The sequence below is a fragment of the Stegostoma tigrinum genome, chromosome 16 (genome assembly GCF_030684315.1).
Source record: "Stegostoma tigrinum isolate sSteTig4 chromosome 16, sSteTig4.hap1, whole genome shotgun sequence".
NCBI lineage: Eukaryota > Metazoa > Chordata > Chondrichthyes > Orectolobiformes > Stegostomatidae > Stegostoma > Stegostoma tigrinum.
Genome location: NC_081369.1, coordinates 11,455,078 through 11,478,895, shown reverse-complemented (window position 1 = coordinate 11,478,895; position 23,818 = coordinate 11,455,078). Strand labels below are relative to the sequence as shown.

Here is a 23,818-nt window from a genome sequence, read left to right as displayed (position 1 = left end):
TACTGATTAATTTGCAGTATTCAGATGCATGCATGTACTCTGAAATAAGTTTGCCAATAAAATTATAATTGCAAGCTGCATATATATATATATTATATATATATATATACACACTCATTGTCCAATATTAATGGGCATGAATCAACTTCATCTCACTATGCATGATGTATTGGAGCATGAGAATATATTGGATTTGAAGTAGAAAATGTTGTTTGACATTTTGAGTGCGTTCATTACAGTCAATAATACTTTACATTATTATTATGCATTAATAATACCAAATACGAATAGACTACATCTTACTTTGCTAACTGTATGCTGCTTAGTCACTGACCTTAACTGAACTGGAGTACTGCCATCCATTTATGTTGTCTGTTTATTGGGCTATGACGGACTTGAGGTATGATTATTGAGCATTGTTAGGCTCTGTAAAGTATTCTACCTTGTTAGTCCTTTATGTTGTTAATAGTGGGGAAGCACTACAACATTAATTGAATTATTAAAGGCAAGATTGTCATAGAGTTCCACTCTTATTAGAAAGAGAGGACTGGTGGTAGTTTATCGGAGGATCATCATGCGTCAGTCAAGGTAAAGAAGGTGGGCCCTTTGTGGTGACCTCAGCGAGTGCAGTAATTAAATCCATACTGTTCATGACTCTATTATAAACTAGCCAACCAAGTTAACCGACCCCAGTTAACTCATGATATGTACGCAGAACAACTTGTTCACTGCATAGGTTCTGGTAGCAGTGAGGTTCAGGAATATTAAAGATTTTACCTATATTGCTGAATATGATAATTTGGGCAATGTAATTATTAACATTACATATTTTCTGTGACTATGCAAATCTTAAACGTAGCAACTCAGCTTAATAACATCATAAATTATGCAAAAGGATTTATGGATTTATTCCGATAGGGATAGAACTGAAAAGTAGAAAAGCTGTAGTGAATCTTAGGTAGACTACATTTGGTATATGGAGTACAGTGTTTTTCTATAGTACTGGTAATGGAGAAGATGTAAAATATATTTATAAGTATAGTACCAAAGTTGGAAGATTATGCTTCTCAGAAAAGATTGAAGATACTGAGGTTCTTTCTTCTGGCAAAAAAGAAAGCTGATTATGAATCAGCTTGTTTGTGATAAGGTAGATACAGATTGCATGGCTGTAAAGTTTGGCTGTGAGTGCCTGCACGTTTAATGCTTTGGTGCCATTTTGGTATCAAAGTGGTATATGCATTCTGTATGCACACTTCTTGCAAGATATGCACTTTGTCATGGTAACAGGCTTCTCTATGATGCATGGTGACAGTGACTGCATATATGTGGTTTTGCAGACACCATACGTGATGCAGTTAAAATATGACCATTCTGAACATACCAAGCAAATGAATAACCAGTATCTTGGGAGCAGCGATGATGCCTGTGTTTTGTGCTGGTAGAAAGGTGATGTTTTTCAGCAGAAGAAACTGTAGGTGGCCTTGGACGGTGCCATCAGATAGCTCTGAGACAGAAGGCTTGACTTTTGACTGCATCTCCTTGACATTGGTAGCAACAATCTTGGCTGGCTAGCTGACTGACTAGCAATAGCAGGGACACTGGCATTTTGTTGATGGTAGAAAAATAAATGCTGCTACTCCGAAAGTGGAGACCACATTTGTACTTTATGGAGCTATTACCATCCCCCTGGAAAGGAGCCTTAACAAGTTATCTGTTCAGAATAGATTGCTGAACTGCAGTGAGGCCCTACCAGTCCCTTCGAACACAGATATACATTACTATAATAGCATAATCTAAACATGCTTGAAAGCAATCTGAACAAAATCCTATGCCAAGTTTGTGCCAAACCCTTCAGTGCTCCTAGATGTTAACAACTGTCTGTCTGGCAGACCTGCCAATGCAACAAGCATTGTCCATATTCATTAGCTTTTTACAGTAAAGTTCTTAGCTGCATTGTCAGGAGCTCATGTACAGTCTCTCTCTGGGGAATTGGATCCTATGCAGGCCTTTCCTTCTGTCCTGGCTGCCAGCCAGTCATACTTGCTGATGCACCATGTGCAGATCGTTATTCTGTGTTGACATCTAAAGTATACATGAACATCAACTAGCCACAAAACGACATGACCCACTATCACTCGTATCCTTACACACAGATGAGGAAGGACACCACTTTGATTGGGACAACACATCCATCCTAGGACAAGCCAAACAGAGACACGCACGAGAATTCCTAGAAGCATGGCATTCCAACTGGAACTCCATCAACAAACACATTGATTTGGAGCCAATCTACCATCCTCTGAGAAAAAGAACAGGAAATGACATCACCAACCCAAGGAAACCTAACCAGATAAATAGAAAGCGGGACGTAACACCAGCGCTTTGTCGGAGGCTCACTGATGATGTTACCTAGAATGGTTACGAAACATCTGAAAACTAACCTTCCAGCTCAGCGAGCAAACTCACATCCAGAATCTAAAGTATGTAGAATGCCAGTGTCTAGGCGGCTGGCTGCAAGTGAGAGATTGAGCGATGGTGCTTATTTCACACTATCTTGCTCCCCTCAGAATCTATGCTGTTATGCCACATCATAACTAGGTGTTCTCTGGCGATTTGAATGGAGATGAGCACAAGAGTAGTGTCCTAGTGAGGAAATGGGAAGAAATCAGGAGATACATGCTGTACTTAGAAGAGATTGTGGAGTGATGGGTGGGTGGAACCCAAGAAAGTCATTTTGGCCATTAGATCACTTGCAGATGGTCGCAGCTGCACCAATAATGGTTGGCGCCATCTCCTCCATTAGGGTGGAGACAGCATTTGTGTTTGTTCCTTGCTGGATTGGCACTTCAGCATGAGGTTGCCTTATCTGCAAGAAAGAAGGACATATATCAGTGATAAGGTGCAGTTGTTTGGATGATGCAGTTGGTCTGTTTAAATAGCTGATGGCGTATGTAAGCTGCAAGATGTGGGAGTGAGGTATGCAGTAATGGTACAGTTTTGAAGGTGTGTGGTGGGGCTGGAGGGGAGTGTAGAGCAGACAAGGGAGTCCTGGAGAGAGTGGTCCCTCCGGAAAGCAGATAAGGGTGGGGAGGGAAAAATATCTTGTTTGGTGGGGTCAGATTGCAGATGGCGGAAGCGTCGGAGGATGATGCGTTGGTTCTGGAGGTTGGTGGCGTGGTACGTGAGGAGAATAGCACTTCTTATTCCACTTCGGAAGAAGGGAAAATAATAATTCGCCTTCCAGTCATGAACCATTTCACCTCCCCCTCCCACTCCCTGGGCGACATGCCCATCCTGAGCTTCCTCCGGTGTCACAGTGGTGCCTCCCAGAAACTGGAGGAGCAGCACCTCATATTCCGCCTTAGGAGCCTACAACCCAATGGTCTCAATGTGGACTTTAGCAGTTTCAAAATCTCCCCACCCCGACCTCATGATCAACCCTCCTACTCATCCCACCTACTTGACCTGACACAACCTGTCCATCTTCTCTCCCACCTGTCCACTCCTCCCAAATCACTGACCAATGCCCACCACTGCCTACCTGCACTCACTTATCAACATCCCACCTACCTTCCTCAGCCCCACCCCTCTCTATTAATTTCAGAGCTCCCTTCCCCTTCCCCCATTTCAGAAGAATGGTCCTGATCTGTAATGTCAACCTTCCTGCTCTTCTGATGCTGCCTGACCTGCTGTGCTCCCCCAACTCCACATTGTGTTATCTCTGAAGCCTGAATCTGACTTCCTATTTGAGTCCTGAGTCTGAGTTTTACTTGCCCCTTTCCCAAACCCCTCCCTTTGTCAGTGTCAGCGTGGGAATGGTAGCAGCTCCACAGTGAGCCTCGGGTAGCTCTGTGTCAGTGACAGAATCCTCACTGAGGGCCTGATGTTTCTCATTCTGGCTCCACCTTAGTCACCTCTGCCACCTCAAGTTTGCTCACAGCCAGCAGGTGCAATACTGCTGGTAAACACTAGCTCTGATAGCTGTTGGTGTCTCAGAGCTACTTGGAATGAGAATAGCAGAGAGAAACAAACAAATCCAAGTCAGAAATCTGTATAAGTAAATGTCAAAGTTGCAGGAATATACATTGAAAACTGCACGGGACTGCTTTAAAAGAGGAAGATTCACCACTGAATAACAATACAGATAAATACATTTATAAGCAACATACATAGGTAAAATCATACTTATTAATCAATAAACAGATATACACAAATGCATTTAAAATAACACATAGACATGTAGGTGCTCACAAAATTGAATATTTACAGCTCATTTCATTTCAGTGGTAATGATTAAGACATATGGATCTAATAAACAGACTAATATATATATATATATATATATATATATGCAATAATATGACAATAAAGAATTTCCCCTCTCTTTCTGGCATCTAATGGTTGTGAGACCTGAGTTCTACAACCTATGCTGTTTGCTACAGATTGATTGTTTGGTTTCTGAGAAAAGAAGGAGTGGTAAGATTTTTTTTGTTAACCATTTTCAGATGCAAAAGTGTAATTTTTGAAATATTAGAAATTAGTAAACCACTGATGAGTTTCGCAAACAGACTGTAAATCTATGTTGATTTATGTTTGAAAAAGAAAAGGTTTGGTTTTTATGCCGAATCTCTTGATTCTTAGGAGTTAGTCTCGTGATTTATGAGTTGGCAATGCTCAATCTGTAATTTTTCAGCTGTTATTGTATGCAAGCGAATAAAATTGTGATTATTTTAATTCTGAATGCCAGTTAATAGTTTGCAAAGTACCGAAGCCAAGAAAAAAGAGCATATAGTGAATCACAATGAATGAAACTTGAATAACACAAAATTTGTTGTGTTAATCCTATCAAGCATTCCTTCCCGTCAAGTAACACATCCCAAAGAATGATGCCTGATATAAACCAAAAGTTCACACTAATAACTCCAGATTAACTGAACTTGAGTAAACTTGACATATGATTGTCAAGTTTACTCAGTCATCTGAGATTGGAGAGATCTACTGAGATGGCAGAGATCAATCACGGTGAATTTAAATTACATAAAGCCTACACGTGATGGTTAGACCTGAACTGTGACGATGGATCATTATCTTGGACCGGCTTAAGAAATATTGAACATTTTTTTTAGAAAATAGGACATACAACCAAAAAATGTCCGAAAGTATAAATTCTGAGCAACATATTTCAGTGACTGGAAAGCCTTTGTGGATTATCGTCAGCCTCAAGGGAGACCCTAAAATGTCATACCCAGTATCAAAGTGAAGGATTTCAAAGGGAAAGGGCACGAGAACTGAACTGTAGGCTGCTGTGAGCTATCTCAGTTTGTGAACATCATGAGAGAAAGGACAGTATTCTGAACGAGGGCACTTTTTAAAAACCCATCTCTTATTCTAATCCGTGTGCATTATTATTACTTCTTGTACTTTGTAATTAATGAATATACTCTTTTGCTACTTCAAGAAAGCCTGGTTAAATTGGCTCCTTTAAACCATTAATTCATTTGGTCTGAGAGAGAGACATTCACAAGGGAAGAGATCTGTTTGAAATTAACCTTGTTGTGACCAGTTGAAGGAGTTGGTGAATAATAATGGAGAGCTAGTTCATCTTTCCTCACTCAAGCTTGACAATTTGGAGTATTTGAACCCATAATAAATTGAGGAACCTTGTTAGGGAACTGAGTGTAACATCTGTTAGTTTTTGGAAACTTCTAGAAGCAACCAACAAGCCCATTTCTAATTCCTCTGATGGGCAGGTAGGAGGTTCTGGTTCCTGCTGTGGCATTTTGCATTTCAATTTCTGGAAACCATATTTGGCAGCCACTCAGACAGCACTTCATTCTCTGAACTTCAACACCATCAAAAGACTCATACCCAATCCTGGAGATGGCAGAGAACTTGTAGAAGACAAATCCAACATTTAGTGATCATATCTTTGTGGGATTTACATGAGCATAGAGAGATTCTTTTCCCCAGAGGTGGCAACAAAAAGCTATCCTGCATAGGTAAAGGTGGGTGATTCAGTCAGCACACAATATACATGAAGGTGTGATTGGGTCCGGTGCCACAAGAGGAAGAATTATCTTGTGCAGTCTGCCTGCGTAAGTATCATGTCTGCTAATTGTTTCATAGCTTATGATTGTGTCCTATCTTATCAATGCGCACACCCTTGGATGACACAACTTCATCGTATGCCTCATGACTAAATAGTGTCTTTCATTTCTTTGCACTTAGCCATGGATTAAGAGCAACACAGGGATTCTGGATCTCATACATGTGCCATTTGAAACATAAGTGGATTTGCAGCATTCAGCAGCTGACACATCATTTCACCATCAATTCACTTACCTTTCAAATAATCTAGACGTCCCGTGCCCCTCATCAAAGACTTATTATGGATAAGGACACTACAGTCAGTTGTGCAATAATGTGATGGTTGCATTCCTGTGTAAAATCTTATTATAGAAAATTGTGCTATAGAAATTACGCATCCCAAAGAATGACGCCTGATATAAACCAAAAGTCCACACTAATAACTCCAGATTAACCGAACTTGAGTAAACTTGACATATGATTACACCGATCAATCACAGTGAATGGGGTTGGGGCAGACCACCGAAAAAAAATCATTCAACATTGCTCAAAAATTACTCGAAAGCCTAACAGAAAGGTAGCACAATTTGAATAAATATTTAATTCATATCTAATAATGAAATAAAAGTAAAATTAATACTTTACCTTGAAGAAATGTCAAGATGACTTGATGGGGGAGGAGGTTGTGCTAAACTTCTCACAGAAAACACTTCATGACAAAGCCTGCGAAATGATCACCTGATACCGGCATGGAGACTCTTCCAGCACAAGCATTATATATATATTCGTGACAAAGCCCATGAAATGTTCATGTGATATCAGTGCATACTCCCCTGTGCACCGATAAAATTTCATTATAGACAACACAAATTTGGGTTTTAGAAATAGCGTTCGCCTATTTGTCAGTCGAGTTATAGCCACTTTGCATTGACGGAACATGAGTTATGGCAGAACCGACTGTATTATGAAAAGCAGCTTCACTGTCAACACCGCAGATTAAAAAAAAGAACGTGCACGTCAGATGCAGCTTCACTGAAGTCTATCAATTTAGCTTGTTCACCACAGCAGCTGCCTTATACTCAGTACCCTTTCAGTCATAATGTTCTCCACATCAGTTTCTTATGCAGAGCTCACATGGATGTGAGTTGACATCGTAGAACATAGAACAGTACAGCACAGCACAGGCCCTTTGGATCACGATGTTGTGTCTACCCATTGTCCTACTAAGATCAAAGTACCCTGCATACCCTTCATTTTACTGTATAGAACAAATATAGTACAAGTACTTTTGTATCTATCAATGCAAGCAAACTGTTCATGTTTACATACAGTGTCTCTTAATGGCTCAACTCTTTTGTAAGAGGAGCTGTTGCACACTGTAGAAAAAAAGTGCTAACACAGAGGTCAACATGCCTACACTCTAGGTCCTCACCACCTTTGAGGATCAAGCTGCTGAACATAGTGACTAGGCCTGTGCACAAGGGAAAATTGGATGTGTCCACCTATCTAATGGGAAATCTGCAAATCAAGAATCAGCGTTTTAATACAAATTAAGGGATGCTTGCCCTACTATTCTGGAGACACTATCTGTTGATTTTTGCCATCCTCCTGAGTGATCCAGACAACAGAAACATATCCTCAAAAGACCAATTGTACATTCACTGATGGCCCTGCTGGATGCATCGGCTAAATTGTGGCTCTGTTCAGTCATCTGAGTATTTTGCATTGGGGTTGTAAGCCGTACTTTCTTGTCAATCATAAGTCAGCCCTGGAGATGATGTAAGAAACAAACATGAGTTGTTGCCTCACAGTGCCGGAGACCCGGTTTCAGTTCCAACGTCGGACGACTGTCTGTGTGGAGTTTGCACATTCTCCCCATATCCACGCGGGCTTCCTCCAGATACTCCAGTTTCCTCCCACAGTCCAAAGATGTGCAGGCTAGGTGGATTGGCTATGCTAATTTGCCCATAGTGTCTAGGTGGGAAATGCAAGGATAGGATAAGGGGTGGGTCTGGGTGAGACGCTCTTTGCAGAGTCAGAGTGGACTCGATGGGCCAAATGGCTTCCTTCCACACTGTAGGGATTCTGTGAACCTGAGAACTGTGTTTGTTATTCAAAAAAATTGGAAATTGAGGGTAAAATCTCTTGCTGTTTAGGAAGCTGGCTGGATGATGCCAGGAAGTTCTGACTGCCTCATGATGCAATTGATAACCCCTTATATCTGAGACAACCCAGCAAAAGCTGTAAATAGCATGGTTTGGACAGCTTGGCTATTGGAGCCCATGGTGAACTAGACAAACCTAATATCTTTCTTGTCAAGGGATATGCTATGCACGTGCTCAGTTGTGCATTGGAAAGAACCAATGGAGTGGAAGTGAAGGTGCAGCTTGTATAGCAGTTACATTTAAGGTTCTTGCAAAGATTGTAGCTTGGATTGTGGATGAGGTTGTTGGCATGCTCACCGAGCTGTCTGGTTATCGTGCAGATGTTTTCGTCACCAAGCTAGATAATATCATAAGTGCAGCCTCCGATGAAGCGATGAAGTTCTATTCATCTTGAAATTTATATGATCTGGCCTGTTAAGTTGGGTTGTGTCATTTCCATTTCTTTTTTGCATGAGGTTGTATATCGGGTATAATTCCACATGTTTATTGATTACATTACTAGTTGATACCCAGGCCTGTAGGAATTCCCATGCATGTCTTTGGTTGGCTTCAGCTAGAATGATCACATTGTCCCAGTTAAACTGATGGCCTTCATTCTCCAAGTGCACTGAGATGAGGGAAAGTTCATCATGTCGTTTTGCTGCTGGCTGTGTTCATGTGTCCTGATGGCTAGTTTTCTTCCGCTCTGCCCAATGTAATGTTTGTTGCAGTCATTGCAAGGCATTTTGTAAACTATGTTGGTTCTGCTGTGATGGGTATGGGATCTCTGGTCCTTGTGAGTGTTTGTTGTAGTGTGGCTGTGGGTTTGTGTGTACCATGATTCCTAGTGATCGTAGGAGTTTCGTTGTCAGTTCTGATATTTTCTTAATGTAAGGTAGTGTGGCCATTATCTTAGACCATACTGTGTCCTCTTGGCATTGTCTATCTGCAGATGAAGTTGTTGGGATATCTGTTATTAGAAAATACCTTGTATAGGTGCTCCTCCTCCTCTTTGCACAGTTCTGGCGTGTTGCAGAGTGCTGTGGCTCGTTTGAATAGTGTCCTAACACAGCTTTGTTTGTGGACGTTGGGGTGATTGCTGTGGAAATCGAGGATTTGGTCAGCTTGGGTTGCCTTCCTGTATACTGTGGTTTGGAACTCCTCATTCGTCATTCATTCTACACTGAATTGGGAACGGAAGTTGATTGTTGTATTCCTCCTCTTGTGAATTTGATCCAAGTGAGAACGCTTTTGCTGAGATGGTGTGTTTCTTCTAACTTGATACGTTTAATGATGACAAATGCGTCGTCCACATATCTGATCCACAGTTTGGCTGTATGAGGGAGTGGGTAGTGCATTCCAGTCTTTGCATGACTGCCTCTGCAATAAGCCCTGAGATGGGTGACTCCATACGTGTGCCATTGATTTGTTTGCATACTTGGCCATTAAAGATGAAGTGTACGGTGAAGCATAGGACCAGTAGTTTGAGTATGTTGTCCTTACTGATGGTGCTGTTAGAAGTCAGTGTTCCTTACGTATACAGTAATGTGGCAAGTGTTTCTTTGGCTAGTGGTATGTTAATGGACGTGAATAGTGTTGTGATGTCAAAGGATATCATAATCTCACTGTCGCTGATTTTAATGTTCTTGAGCTTGTTAAGGAATTTCTGGGTTGAGTGGATGGGGTAGGGTGATCTGTCGACCAGGTGTTTCCGTCTCTGTTGTAGTTCGTTGGCCAGTTTTTGTGTAGGTGTGTCTGGAAGAGAGACAATGGGTCTGAGGGGGATGACTGGTTTGTGTAATTTGGGTAATCCATAGAATTTGGGGGATGTTCAAGCCTTCTGGTTTCATTTTTATGTAGTCTGTCTTGGTTGTTTGACCTCCCTATTTTAGTCCCTTCAGCATTTGTGTGATCCTGTTTGCAAGCTGCAGTGTTGGATCTATTTCCACTTGTTGTGTATCTGCAAGCTGTCCCTGTGCTTTTTCAATGTAGTTTTGTTTGTTTGTAATGACAGTCATAGGCCCTTTGTCTGCTGGTAGGATTATGACGTTCCCGTCTTTCTTGAGTCCTCCTCTCTGACGTACAGCTTGGCAAGCAAGCCAACTTCATAGCGGTTACATGACCAAGTCATTAATTCTTTCATGCATGGACCTCGGATTCAAAGAATGAGAATAATTATGCATTAATTACTTCAAACTCTACCAGCTACCCCAAACCCCACCATTAGCATGACTGCTGAACCTTAGCTGACCTTCTTGTTAAAGTGTAAGCAATGAATGAAATGAATAAATGGTTGGGTATTATTTGTTTGTTGCTTTTAGATCTTAAACACCTTTAATATGCAGTTATTGTTTAATGTAGTTTAGGTGTGTTCTTAAGGGACTGCTCATGCAACAGCTTTTAACTCTTTCAGTTTTGATATATTATTTTAGTGTGGGGTGGCTCTGGCTGAACACCTGCAAACAGGTCTGAAACCTCTCCCTTTTGCATTACTTTGCATTCTCCAAAATTCTCAATTAAATTTGGTGCAAGAGGACGGTGTTATACTTTAACTTTGACTCTTTGACTCTCTACCTTTAGAGTATCATTTCAACCCTTAATCTTTGGTCTGTATCAACTCGCATTCCTTCTGTCCCTCTCCCGTCCCCATTTTGATTGTCGGCCCTTTCACCATCTCTTGGAGTATTCCTGCTGTTCCTTTTCATCCATCCCCATTGTGAACCCTATGCCCATTCTAACCCTTACACCCCCATCATTCAATTCCACATTTCTTCCTCCATTCCTGGCACACCAACTCACCCCATTGTGTTCCCTGCCCTTAATATGCAATACCCAATTGTTATTATCCCCATTGCCCCAATGACTATTACTGTGCCCTCCACATCGCAGGTTGTTCCTTAAATTTCCAGGATCTCTCTGGATCCACCAACAGTTGCACCCTTTACCTTCCGTTCCTTCCCTTTCTTTCCACCCAGCCACTTCTGTCTTTTTAAAAATCTCTTTTAGGTTGATTCCCATTTACTTTAATCACGCATTTAAATTGGTTCATCTTTTTTAGTTGTCCCCCATTGCTCTGTCTTGGTCAGGCTAAGTTAAATTAGCTAGTGTGCTAGTTAGTTGAGCAGACCAATGAACTGTTCATACCTAACATTGTTAAGCATTTAAGAACCAATTAGCAGACTGTATAAGAATGAGATTTCTGTTAAATTGATGGACATATAGAGACTTCACTGCAACACTGTTAGTGTTTGTACAAAGAAACAGTTTCATTCTGAGGTGTCAAATTGGTAAAGAAGGTTTTACTGTCGCCGGAGGAGTGGCATAGTGGTAATGTCACTGGACTACTAATCTAGAAACCCGGCTAAAGTTCTCAGGACATGGGGTCAAATCTCACCACAACAGATAGTGAATTTAAATTTAATGAAAAGGAAAAATCCGAAATAAATAGCTTGTCTACTAGCACCGATGTAACCATCATCAGTAAAAAGAAAACCCTGTCTGGTTCACCAATGGAAATCTGTACTCCTCGCCTGGTCCAGCTGAGATGTGACTCCAGACCCACAGCAATTTGGTTGACTCATGACTTAATTAGAAATGAGCAATAAATGCTCACCTCGCCAGAGATGCAAGATTTTAAATGAGTATACAAAATGACCCAATTTATCTGATTTTCAGACCCAGGTTGATAGAAAGCTCTCTGATGAAGGGTCTAGGCCCGAAATGTCAGCTTTTTTGCTCATGAGATGCTGCTGGGCCTGCTGTGTTCATCCAGCCTCACATTTTATTATCTATGATAGAAAGCATAGACCAGGTTTCTGTACTTAGCAAGAATTAGTTTCTTTTTAATTATTCATGGGATGATGCATCACTGCTTGGCCAAGCACATATTGCCCATCCCTAATTGCCCAGAGGGTAGTTAAGAGTCAACCACATTGCTGAGAGTCTGAAGTCACATGTAAACCAGATCAGTATGGATGGCAGTTCCTCCCCAAAGGGCATTAGTGAACTGGATGGTTTTTTTCCAGCAATTGACAATGGACTCATCGTCATGAGTACTCTTAATTCCAGATGTTTATTGAATTCAAAATCCACCATCTGCCATGGCAGGACTCAAACCCAGGTCCCAGAATATTGCCTGGGTGCCTAGATTAACAGTCCAGTGATTATACCATGAGGCCATAGCCTCCCCCTAATTTGGTATAAGTAATTACACACTCACTACATGTAATCAGTTATAAACGTCAGAAAACAACACAACAAATTGAAATTTTAATCCCTGAATGAACTCTCCATTCCACACACAGAGGTTTCTGGGAAGGGAGTGACTATTTTTTTCATCCCTCGGCTATATAACTGATTGCTGTGTAAACCCTAGACCCTACCCTTGTAGGGCCTCCCAGCGATCCACCTCCTCTAACCTTATGCACCAGGGACAAATCAAGGTAAGCTTCTCTTTTTTTTGTAGCCTTCTGTTTAGGGGATTAGCAGGGATGGCGGTGCAGGTAGAGGAATGTTCCTCCTGCAGGATGTATGAGGTGAGGGACGCCATTAGTGTCTCATCCAAATACGTCTGCAGGAAGTGCACCCAACTCTTGCTCCTCCAAGACCGCGTTAGGGAACTGGAGCGGGAGCTGGATGAACTTCAGAACATTCGGGAGGCAGAGTCAGAGATAGACAAGAGTTTCAGGGAAGTAGTTACTCCTAAGCGTGAAGAAAGCTGGGTAACTGTTAGAAGGGGGAAAAAGCAGTCAGTGCAGGGATCCCCTGTGGTCGTTCCCCTGAAAAACAAGTATACCATTTTAGATACTGCTGGGGGGGACGACTTACCAGGGGCATGCAGTAGGGTGCAGGTCTCTGGCACAGAGTCTGTCCCTCTTGCACAGAAGGGAAGGGGGAATAGGAAGAGAATGATAGTCATTAGGGACTCAGTAGTTAGAGGGACTGATAGAAGGTTTGCCGGGAACGAAAGATAGTCACGATTGGTGTGTTGCCTCCCAGGTGCCATGGCCTGTGATGTCTTGGATCGTGTCTTTGGGGTCCTGTGGGGAGAGGGTGACCAGCCCCAAGTCGTGGTCCACATAGGCACCAACGACATAGGTAGAAAGAGGGATAGGGATGTCAGGCAGGATTTCAGGGAGCTAGGGTGGAAGTTGAGAGCTAGAACAAACAGTGTGGTCATCTCTGGTTTGTTACCCTTGCCACGTGATAGCGAGGCAAAGAACAGGGAGAGATTTCAGCTGAACACGTGGCTGCAGGGATGGTGCGGGAGGGAGGGCTTCAGGTACATGGACAATTGGGGATCATTCTGGGGAAGGTGGGACCTCTACAAACAGGACGGTCTCCACTTGAACCAGAGGGGCACTAATATCCTGGGTGGGAAATTCGCGAGTGCTATTCGGGTGGATTTAAACTAGCTCAGAAGGGGGATGGGAAACTGAGGTGTCCTAGTACACAGAAGGATGAGCGTAGGAAGGACCTCACTGTCACAGGAGTGTGCTGGCAGACAGCAAGCTGGATTGAAGTGTCTCTACTTTAATGCCAGGAGCATCAGGGAGAAAGTAGGGCCTAATCAGCGATGGCATAGGGAATAAGGTAGGTGAGCGTGCAGCTTGGATAGGTACCTGGGACTTCGATGTTGTGGCCATTTTGGAGACATGAATAGAGCAGGGTCAGGAATGGATGTTGCAGGTTCCAGGGTTTAGATCTTTCATTAAGGTCAGGGAAGGTGGTAAAAGAGGAGGAGGTGTGGCTTTGTTGGTCAAGGACAGTATAACGGTGGCTGAAAGAACCTTTGATGAGGACTCGTCTAGTGAGGTGGTATGGGCTGAGGTTGCCGAGGAAGGTTTGTCGACTGAGTCAGTATGGGTGGAAGTTAGGAACAGCAAGGGAGCAGTCACCACACTGGGAATTTTCTACAGACCCCCAAATAGCAGTAGGGAGATCGAAGAACTCATAGGCCGGCAGATTGTTGAAAAGTGCAAATGTAGCAGGGTTGTTGTTATGGGTGACTTCAACTTTCACAATATAGATTGGAACCTCCTTAGTGCAGATGGTTTGGATAGAGCCGTTTTTGTCAGGTGTGTTCAGGAGGGTTTCCTTACTCAGTATGTGGACAGGCCAACGAGGGGGGAGGCCATTTTGGATTTGGTGCTCGGCAATGAGCCAGGACAGGTGTCAGAATTCATGATGGGAGAACACTTTGGTGACAGTGACCACAACAGCCTCATATTTACCATAGCCATGGAAAGGGAAAGGAGCACTTACTGGGGAAGATATTTAACTGGGGTAAAGGAAACTATGATGCTATCAGACAGGAGTTGGGAAGTACAGATTGGGAGCAATTGTTCCACGGAAAGGGCACAGCAGACACGTGGAGGCTGTTTAAGGAGCAGTTGTTGTGAGTGATGTATAAATTTGTTCCTCTGAGACAGCTAAGAAGGGATAAGATTAAGGAGCCTTGGATAATGGGTACAGAGGTGCTTATTATCAAAAAGAAAAAGGCAGCGTACATAAGGTGGAGGAAGCAAGGGTCTAGCACAGCTTTAGAGGATTACAGGCTTGCTCGGAAGGAGCTCAAAAGTGGACTCAGGAGGGGCCACGAAAAAGGCTTGGCTGGAAGGATTAGGGAGAACCCGAAGGCATTTTACTCATACGTGAGGAATAAGAGAATGATCAGGGAGAAAGTAGGGCCTAATCAGCGATGGCATAGGGAACTTGTGTGTGGAGTCTGAGCAGATAGGGGAAGCCCTAAATGAGTTTTTTGCTTCGGTTTTCACTAAGGGAAGGGACCTTGTTGTGAATGAGAACTTTGAGGAGCAGGAAGACAGGCTTGAACAGATCAAGATTGAGAAAGATGATGTGCTGGAAGTTTTGGCAAACATTTAAGATTGATAAGTCCCCAGGGCCAGACCAAATTTATCCTAGGTTGCTCCGGGAAGTGAGAAAGGAGATTGCTAAGCCGCTGGTGAAGATCTTTGCTTCCTCACTCTCCACGGGAGTCGTACCGGGAGATTGGAGGGAGGCAAATGTTGTTCCTCTTTTCAAGAAAGGGAATAGGGAAATCCCTGGAAATTACAGACCAGTCAGCCTTATGTCTGTGGTCAGCAAGGTTTTGGAAAGAATTCTGAGGGATAGGATTTATGACTATTTGGAAAAGCATAGCGTGATTAAAGGGTGTCAGCATGGCTTTGTGAGGGGCAGGTCATGCCTTACAAATCTTATTGAGTTCTTTGAGGAAGTTACGAGACAGGTTGACGAGGGTCGAGCAGTGGATGTGGTGTACATGGACTTCAGCAAGGCATTTGATAAGATTCCCCACAGCAGGCTCATTCATAAAGTCAGGAGATATGGGATACATGGTGATTTGGCTGTCTGGATACAGAATTGGTTGTCTGACAGGAGGCAGAGAGTGGTTGGAGATGGTAAGTATTCTGCATGGAGGTCAGTGCTGAGTGGTGTCCCGCTGGGCTCTGCTCTTGGGCCTCTGCTCTTTGTAGTTTTTATAAATGACTTGGATGAGGAGGTTGAGGGGTGGCTTAGTATGTTTGCTGATGACGCAAAGGTTGGAGGTTCCGTTGATAGTATCGAGGGCTATTGCAGGCTTCAGCGAGACATTGACAGAATGCAGAGCTGGGCTGAGAAATGGCAGATGGAGTTCGACCTGGATAAATGCGATGTGATGCATTTTGGAAGGTCGAACTTAAATGCTGAATATAGGATTAAAGGCAGGATTCTCAGCAATGTGGAGGAACAGCGGGATCTTGGTGTTCAAGTGCATAGCTCCGTCAAAGTTGCCACCCAGGTGGATAAGGTTGTTAAGAAAGTGTATGGTGTTTTGGCTTTCATTAACAGGGGGATCGAGTTGAAGAGTCGCGAGGTTATGCTGCAGCTGTACAAAACCCTGGTGAGACCACACTTGGAATATTGTGTCCAGTTCTGGTCGCCCTATTATAGGAAAGATGTGGAGGCTTTGGAGAGGGTGCGAAGGAGTCCAGGATGCTGCCTGGACTGGAGGGCTTGTCTTACGAGGAGAGGTTGACTGAGCTCGGACTTTTGTCTCTGGAGAGAAGGAGGAAGAGAGGTGACCTGATCGAGGTGTACAAGGTAATGAGAGGCATGGATAGAGTCGATAGCCAGAGACTTTTCCCCAGGGCAGGACTGACTGCCACGAGGGGTCATAGTTTTACGATGTTAGGAGGAAGGTATAGAGGAGACGTCAGAGGGAGGTTCTTCACCCAGAGAGTTGTGAGCGCATGGAATAGTTTACCAGTGGTAGTCGTGGAAGCGGAGTCATTCGTGACATTTAAGCGACTGCTGGACATGCACATGGACAGCAGTGAATTGAGGGGAATGTAGGTTAGGTTATTTTATTTTTGGATTAGGATTATTCCACGGCACAACATCGTGGGCCGAAGGGCCTGTACTGTGCTGTACTTTTCTATGTTCTTCTCTGTGTTAAATAGATCGACAGATATGCAGACAGGGAAAAACACATTGATGGGGCGGAAAAATTGAAAAGGCAGCTCTCCATGTTTAGTTGAGATAGTCCTTACTAATCTGAAAATTTCTTTCGACTGGCTTTCAAGAGTCACAGGGCAGCAGGTTCATTTGTAAAATATCTCTGACTTATCAATTAAAAATCATAGCTTACAACTGCAGATGGAGAGGTAAACTGGTTTTCTTTAGGTTTAAAATGAGTTTTAAGTAAAGTTTTAACTGCAGAGAAACTGTTTCTGAGCTGGTGGAGATCAAATCCTTTCTTAATATCGTGTTCCCAGCTCTCAGCTGCTCAGTTACCTGAAAATTGGTCATATGGATGTTCGCAAATAAAAGGCCCTTGTCATCAGTAACTGGTCACTCGTCCATAGATCAATCAGCTGCTTTTGCCACCCAGCTGCATCTATACACTGAACCCCTCGTCTCCAATTCATCTGCATCTACTTCAATTACATTCCACACATTCACTTTCCTGCATTTTCCCCATAATTCTTGATTCCCCTCCTGATCAAGAATCTATCTATCTCAGCCTTAAATAAACACAAAGACCGTGCCCCCACAGCCCTCTCTTGCAAGGAGTTCCAAATACTTGATCGTCTGAGAAAAGATATTCTTCTTTATCTCAGTTTGAAATTGGTACTCCTTTATCCTGAGACTATCCCTTCTGGTCCTGAAATCTTCTCTGATGGGGAAACATCATCTCAATATGTGCCATGTTAAGCCTCTTAAGAATCCAGTATATTTCAATGGGATCACCTCTCATTCTTCTAAACTTAAGTGAGTCGAGTCCCAACATGTTCAGCCATTGCTCATAAGACAGCCCGTCCATCTGAAGAATAATCTAGCAAACCTTGTCTGAATTATTTCCAATTAAATGATATCCTCCTTAAATAAGGGGACCAAAACTGCCCACAGTACTCTAGATGTGATCAGCACTGTATACAGTCACATTAAATCTTTCCTGTCTTACTCTAAACCCCTTGAAATTAGGGCCAGCAGTCCATTAGACTTCCTGATTATCTGTTGCACTTGTTTGTTTGAATCCCTACAGTGTGGAAACAGGCCCTTTGGTCCAACAAGTCCACACCAACCCTTGAAGCATTCCACTCATACCCATCCCCTCATATCCCACCTAATCTACACATCACTGAACACTACAGGCAAATTAGCAAGGCCAGTGCACCTAGCCTGCACATCTTTTGGAATGTGGAGGAAACTGGAGCACCCGGAGCAAACCCACACAGACATGGGGAGAATGTGCAAACTCCACACAGTTGCTTCAGGGTGGAATCAAACTGGAGCTATAGCACCACTGAGCCACCATGCCACACACTTGTGTGTTAGCTTCATGTGTTTTGTGCACAAGCAGCCCCCAAGTCCCTTTGTGTTGTAGCTTTCTGCAGTTATTCACCATTTAAGTAATATTCTGCTCTTTTGTTCTCCCTTCCAAAATGAACAACTTCACATTTTCCTACATTATACAATTTACAAGCTTTTTGCATACTTAGTTAACCTAAGAGTTTTTTTCCTGTAAACAGTTTGTATCCTTCTTGCAACCTGCCTTTCCACCAATTTTTGTGTCTTCTGCAAAATTTGGCTACAGTACATTCACTACATTCTTCCAAGCCATTAATATATATTATAAATCGTGGCAGTCCCAGCAGCAATCCCTGTGGAACTCTACTGGCCATGGGTCGCCAACCCTATCCCCACTCGCTGTTTCCTGCCGATGAGCCAATTCTCTGTCAATCCCTATGCAGTACCTCCAATATCATGGGTTGTTATGACTTAACCTTGCCGAACGCTCTCCAGAAGCCCAAACGCTACACATCTACCACTTCCCTCTATCTACTGTGATTGAGACTTCCTCGAAAACCTCTAATAAATTAGACAAATATGATTTCTCTTTCACAAAGTCTGACTCTACTTGATTAGATTATAATTTCCAAATGCTCTGCTAGTTCCCTAATAATGCATTTCGGTACCTTCCAACAATAGATCTTAGGTACCTGCTTTTCACCCTCCTTTTTAAATGGGGGTGTGACATTAGCAAGTTTCCAATCCTCTGGTACTTCTCCAGAATCCAAGGATTTTTGGAAAATTACAACTATTGGATCCACTATCAGGGCCAGGGGCTACCTGCCTTTAGTCCCATTAGTTTGTCTAATACTGCTTCTTATGTGGTGGTGATGTACATAATTCCTCCCCCATTTTGTTTAGTATTAAAGGGGTGTTGGAAGTATCTTTCACCGTAGAGACAGGTGCAAATATCTGTTTTGATTCATGGCCATTTCCATGTTCCCCATAATTATCTCCCCCGATTCATTTTATAAGGGTCTTGAGTTCACTTTCACCTCTCTCTTTTTGTATATTGAAAGAAGCTTATATTGTCAATTTTATATTCCTTAACAGTTTGCTCTCATAATTTATTTTCTCTATCTTTATTGTCTTTATAATTCACCTTTGTTGGATTCTGAATTTGTCCCAGTATTTGGGGCTATCACTGACTTTGACTTCCTTATATGCTTTTTCTTTCAACTTCCTATTCTCCTAACTTCCTGAGTTATCCATGATTGCTTAATTCATTTTTTTGGAATCTTTACTCCTTACTGACATGTATTTTTGCTCAGAGTCATGATTGCTTCCTTAACTGTCTGCCATATTCTTGCTAATCCGTCCTCATTTTCTTGCAATTCCCTTTAGTCCCAAGCTAAGTTTCTCACTGTAGAACTGAATATTGAATTCTATCATGTTATGATCACTACTTCCAAGGGGATCTTTTACAATGAGATCATTTATTGTAACCTGCCTTATTTCAGAGTACCAATACAGCCTGTTCCTTGGTTGACTGCATGACATATTATTCCAGGAAATTACCTATATTGCAATCAATGAATTTGTGGTCATAGCCACCCTTACCAATTTGATCAACCCAATCAACGTGAAAAGTAAAGTTACCCACAATTACAGCTCTATTCTTCCTGCAAGCACTTATTATTTGTTGACTAATAGCCTTTCCTGTTAGTGGGTTTTGAGAAGATTTGACGCTCAGGTTGAGGTTCTGGATGTAAGTTTGCTCGCTGAGCTGGAAGGTTCATTTTCAGATGTTTCGTCACCGTTCTAGGTAATATCATCAATGAACCTCCGATGAAGCGCTGGTGTTATGTCCCGCTTTCTGTTTATGTGTTTAGGTTTCCTTGAATTGGTGATGTCACTTCCTGTGTCGGTGATGTCATTTCCTGTTCTTTTTCCTCAGAGGGTTGTAGATGGGCTCCAAATCAATGTGTTTGTTGATGGAGTTCCGTTTGGAATGCCGTGCTTCTAGGAATTCTCGTGCGTGTCTCTGTTTGGCTTATCCTAGGATGCATGTGTTGTCCCAATCAAAGTGGTGCCCTTCCTCATCTGGATTTAAGGATACTAGTGATAGTGGGTCATGTCGTTTTGTGGCTAGTTGATGTTCATGTATCCTGGTGGCTAGCTTCCTGCCAGTTTGCCCAATGTAGTGTTTGTCACAGTTCTTGCAAGATATTTTGTAAATGACGTTTGTTTTGCTTGTTGTCTGCAGAGGGTCTTTTAAGTTCATTAGCTGCTGTTTTAGTGTGTTGGTGGGTTTGTGGGCTACCATGATGCCAAGAGGTCTGAGTAGTCTGGCAGTCATTTCCGAGGAAATGACTTGGAGGAAACTTTCAAGACCATCAATAATACCCTTACTGGCATAAAATCCACAAAAGAGGAGGAAAACAACAACAAACTGCCATTCCTAGATGTCACAGTAGAGCGAACAGCCAGTGGGGATCTTCAAACCAGCGTCTACAGGAAAACAACACATTTGGACCAAATACTAACTACAGAAGCAACCATCCCAACACCCACAAACGAAGCTGCATTAGAACATTATTTCAGCGAGCCACCACACACTGCAGCACAGAGGAACTATGAAGAGCAGAAGAAAATCACCTATACAGCGTAATTCAAAAAGAATGGGTACCCATGGCATCATGGTAGCCCACAAACCCACCAACACACTAAAACAGCAGCTAATGAACTTAAAATACCCTCTGCAGACAACAAGCAAAACAAACGTCATTTACAAAATATCTTGCAAGAACTGTGACAAACACTACATTGGACAAACTGGCAGAAAGCTAGCCACCAGGATACATGAACATCAACTAGCCACAAAAAGACATGACCCACTATCACTAGTATCCTTACATCCAGATGAGGAAGGGCACCACTTTGATTGGGACAACACATGCATCCTAGGATAAGCCAAACAGAGACACGCACGAGAATTCCTAGAAGCACGGCATTCCAACCGGAACTCCATCAACAAACACATTGATTTGGAGCCCATCTACCACCCTCTGAGGAAAAAGAACAGGAAATGACATCACCGACACAGAAAGTGACATCACCAACCCAAGGAAACCTAAACACATGAATAAAAAGCAGGACATAACAACAGCGCTTCACCGGAGGCTCACTGATGATGTTACCTAGAATGGTGATGAAACGTCTGAAAATGAACCTTCCAGCTCAGCGAGCAAACTTGCATTCAGAGCCTTTCCTGTTTGGAGATCTGTACACTACTCCGATCAATGTCTTTGTTCCCTTGCTAGGCTTCCTATCATCTGAACCTAGTTTGTCTCTCACAACTGTCCTCATTTAATCTCTTATTAATAGCGCTCTCCCATCACTTTTTTATCCCTCCTGTCTTTCCAAAATGTCAAATATCCCTCATTTTGGTCTCCTTCTAACTGTGCTTCTATAATAACTAATAGATCATATTCAACTGTTTTGATTTGCACCTCATCAGTTTGTCTAACTTATTCTGAATGCTTTGTGTGTTCAGATACAAAGCCTCTAAGTTTGTTCTGTTATTGAATTTTCTTGCCCTGTTATTGGTTCCTTGATACAATATGACACTTACACATCTGTCTTTTCCTTTCATTTTTTGGTAACAATCAGCTCCATTGCTAACCTGAAATCTACCTCTCCCATACCTTTGAGTTTGTAATTTTCCATACAATTAAATCCAAAACCCCCACAATTTAGTTTAAGGATATATCTACAGCTGTAGCTATGTGATTCACCAGCTAGCAGCATGCTTCAGGTGGAGCCTGTCCCAACAGAACAGATCCCTCCTTCCACATTACAGGTGCCAATGTTGCATGAATGTGAACCCATTTCTCCCATAACGATCTTTGAGCTATGCATTTATCTCTTCAATCTTATTGACCCTGTGCTAATTAGCTCATAGCTAAGGCTGTAATATGGAGATTATTAGCTGTTTGGTTCTGCTTTTTCATTTAACCCTTGATTCCATCAGCAGAGTCATTTTCCTCTTCCTATTTAAATTGTTGGTACCTACATGGACCACAACAACTGGGTCTTACCCTCCCACTCCAAGGTCCTCTGCGGCCCAGGCACCAGACAGGCAACACAAACTCTCGGGCCTGGTGGCAGAGAATTGTGTCCATTTCCTTGACAATGCTATCCCTGTTTGCAATTACATTTCTCTTTTCTCCCTCCTCCCTCTTGAATGGTTCCCTGTACCATGGTGTTTTCATCAGTTTGCTCATTCTCCCTACAGCCCCTGCTCTCAACCACACAGGGAGCAAGGATCTCAAATCTTTTAGACATATTCAAGGGCTGAGGGTATGGCAGCACTACTCCCAAGATCAACTTCCCTGCCTTGTTTGTAGTCACACCTACCTCTACCTTCCCATTGACCAAATTTGACGAAGTCAATTCAAGGAGTGTGACTGCCTCCTGAAACACTGCTAATCCTCTTTGCCCCCATTAAGTACTACCCAATGTTTTCCCTCTTCTTTTTACTTTATATATCCGCACGTGTTTAAAAAGAATCTCTTATGGAACGTGGGTGTCACTGGCTTGTAGCATTTATTGTCCATCCTTAGTTGCCCTTGAGCTACCTTCTTGAACAGCTCTAGTCTGTGTGTTGTAGGTAGACCTATAATACTGTTGGAGGAAATTCCAGATTTCAACTCACCAACAGTGAAGGAACAGCGATGTATTTCCAAGTCAGGCTAGCGAGTGGCTTGCGATAGAGGAGAGGGAGCTTTCCACTGGGGGTGTTTCCATTTCTCCAGTACATCTTATAGATAGTACACATTGCTGCTCCAGAGTGTCAGTGGTGGAAGTAGTGGATGCTTATGGGTGTAGTACCATCAAATGGGCTGCTTTGGTCTGGATAGTGTCAATATCTTGAGTGCTGTTGGAGCTGCACTCATCCAGACAAGTGGAGAGTATTCTATCACACTCCTTGTGCCACTAGATGCTGAAAAAGCTTTGGGGAATGAGGAGATAAGTTACTCGCTGCAGTGCTTCTGTCCTCTGACTTGTTCTTGTAACCACTTTATTTAAGTGGCAAGTCCACTTGAGTTTCTAGTCAATGGTAGTCCCAGGATGATAGTGGCAGATTCAGTGATAGTGATGCTATTGAATGTCAAGGGCTGGTGGTTAGATTGTCTCCTTTTGGGGATCGCCATTGCCTGACATTTGTGTGACATGAATGTTACTTGCATTTGTCAGCCCAAACCTAGATATTGTCCAAGTCTTGTTGCATCTGAGCACAGATGGTGTCGGTATCTGACGAGTCATGAATAGTGTTGGACGTTGTACAATCAATGGGAAACATTCCCACTTCTGACCTTATGGTGAGGGGACGATCGTTGAAGAGCCGCAAAAGATTGTTGGGGGTAAAACACCACCCTTAGGAACTCCTGCAGTGATGTCCTGAACAACTGACCTTCACAAACTCTAACCATCTTACAGTCTGCTATGTATGACCTCAAACAATGGAGAGTTTGTCTGCTGATTCCCATTGATCCCAGTTTGCTAGGGCTCCTTGATCATTCAGTCAAATGAGGTGTTGATGTCAGGGCTGTCACTCTTGCCTCAACTGTGGAATTTGGCACTTTATCCATATTTGAACCAAGGCTGTAATGAGGTCAGTAATGAGGAACCCAGACTGGTCATCAGTGAGCAGGTTAGTGCTAAAGTTGGTGCTCCTTGATAGCACTGTTGATGACATCATCTATCATCTTATTGATAATCAGAATTAG

General features: G+C 42.7%; 1 protein-coding gene across 4 annotated transcripts in view; it reads left to right on the top strand.

Annotated features, from left to right (window-relative positions):
• The window catches only part of mmp15b (matrix metallopeptidase 15b), a 173,963-nt gene that overhangs the window by 65,418 nt on the left and 84,727 nt on the right, over positions 1-23,818 (top strand). The window lies entirely within an intron of this gene.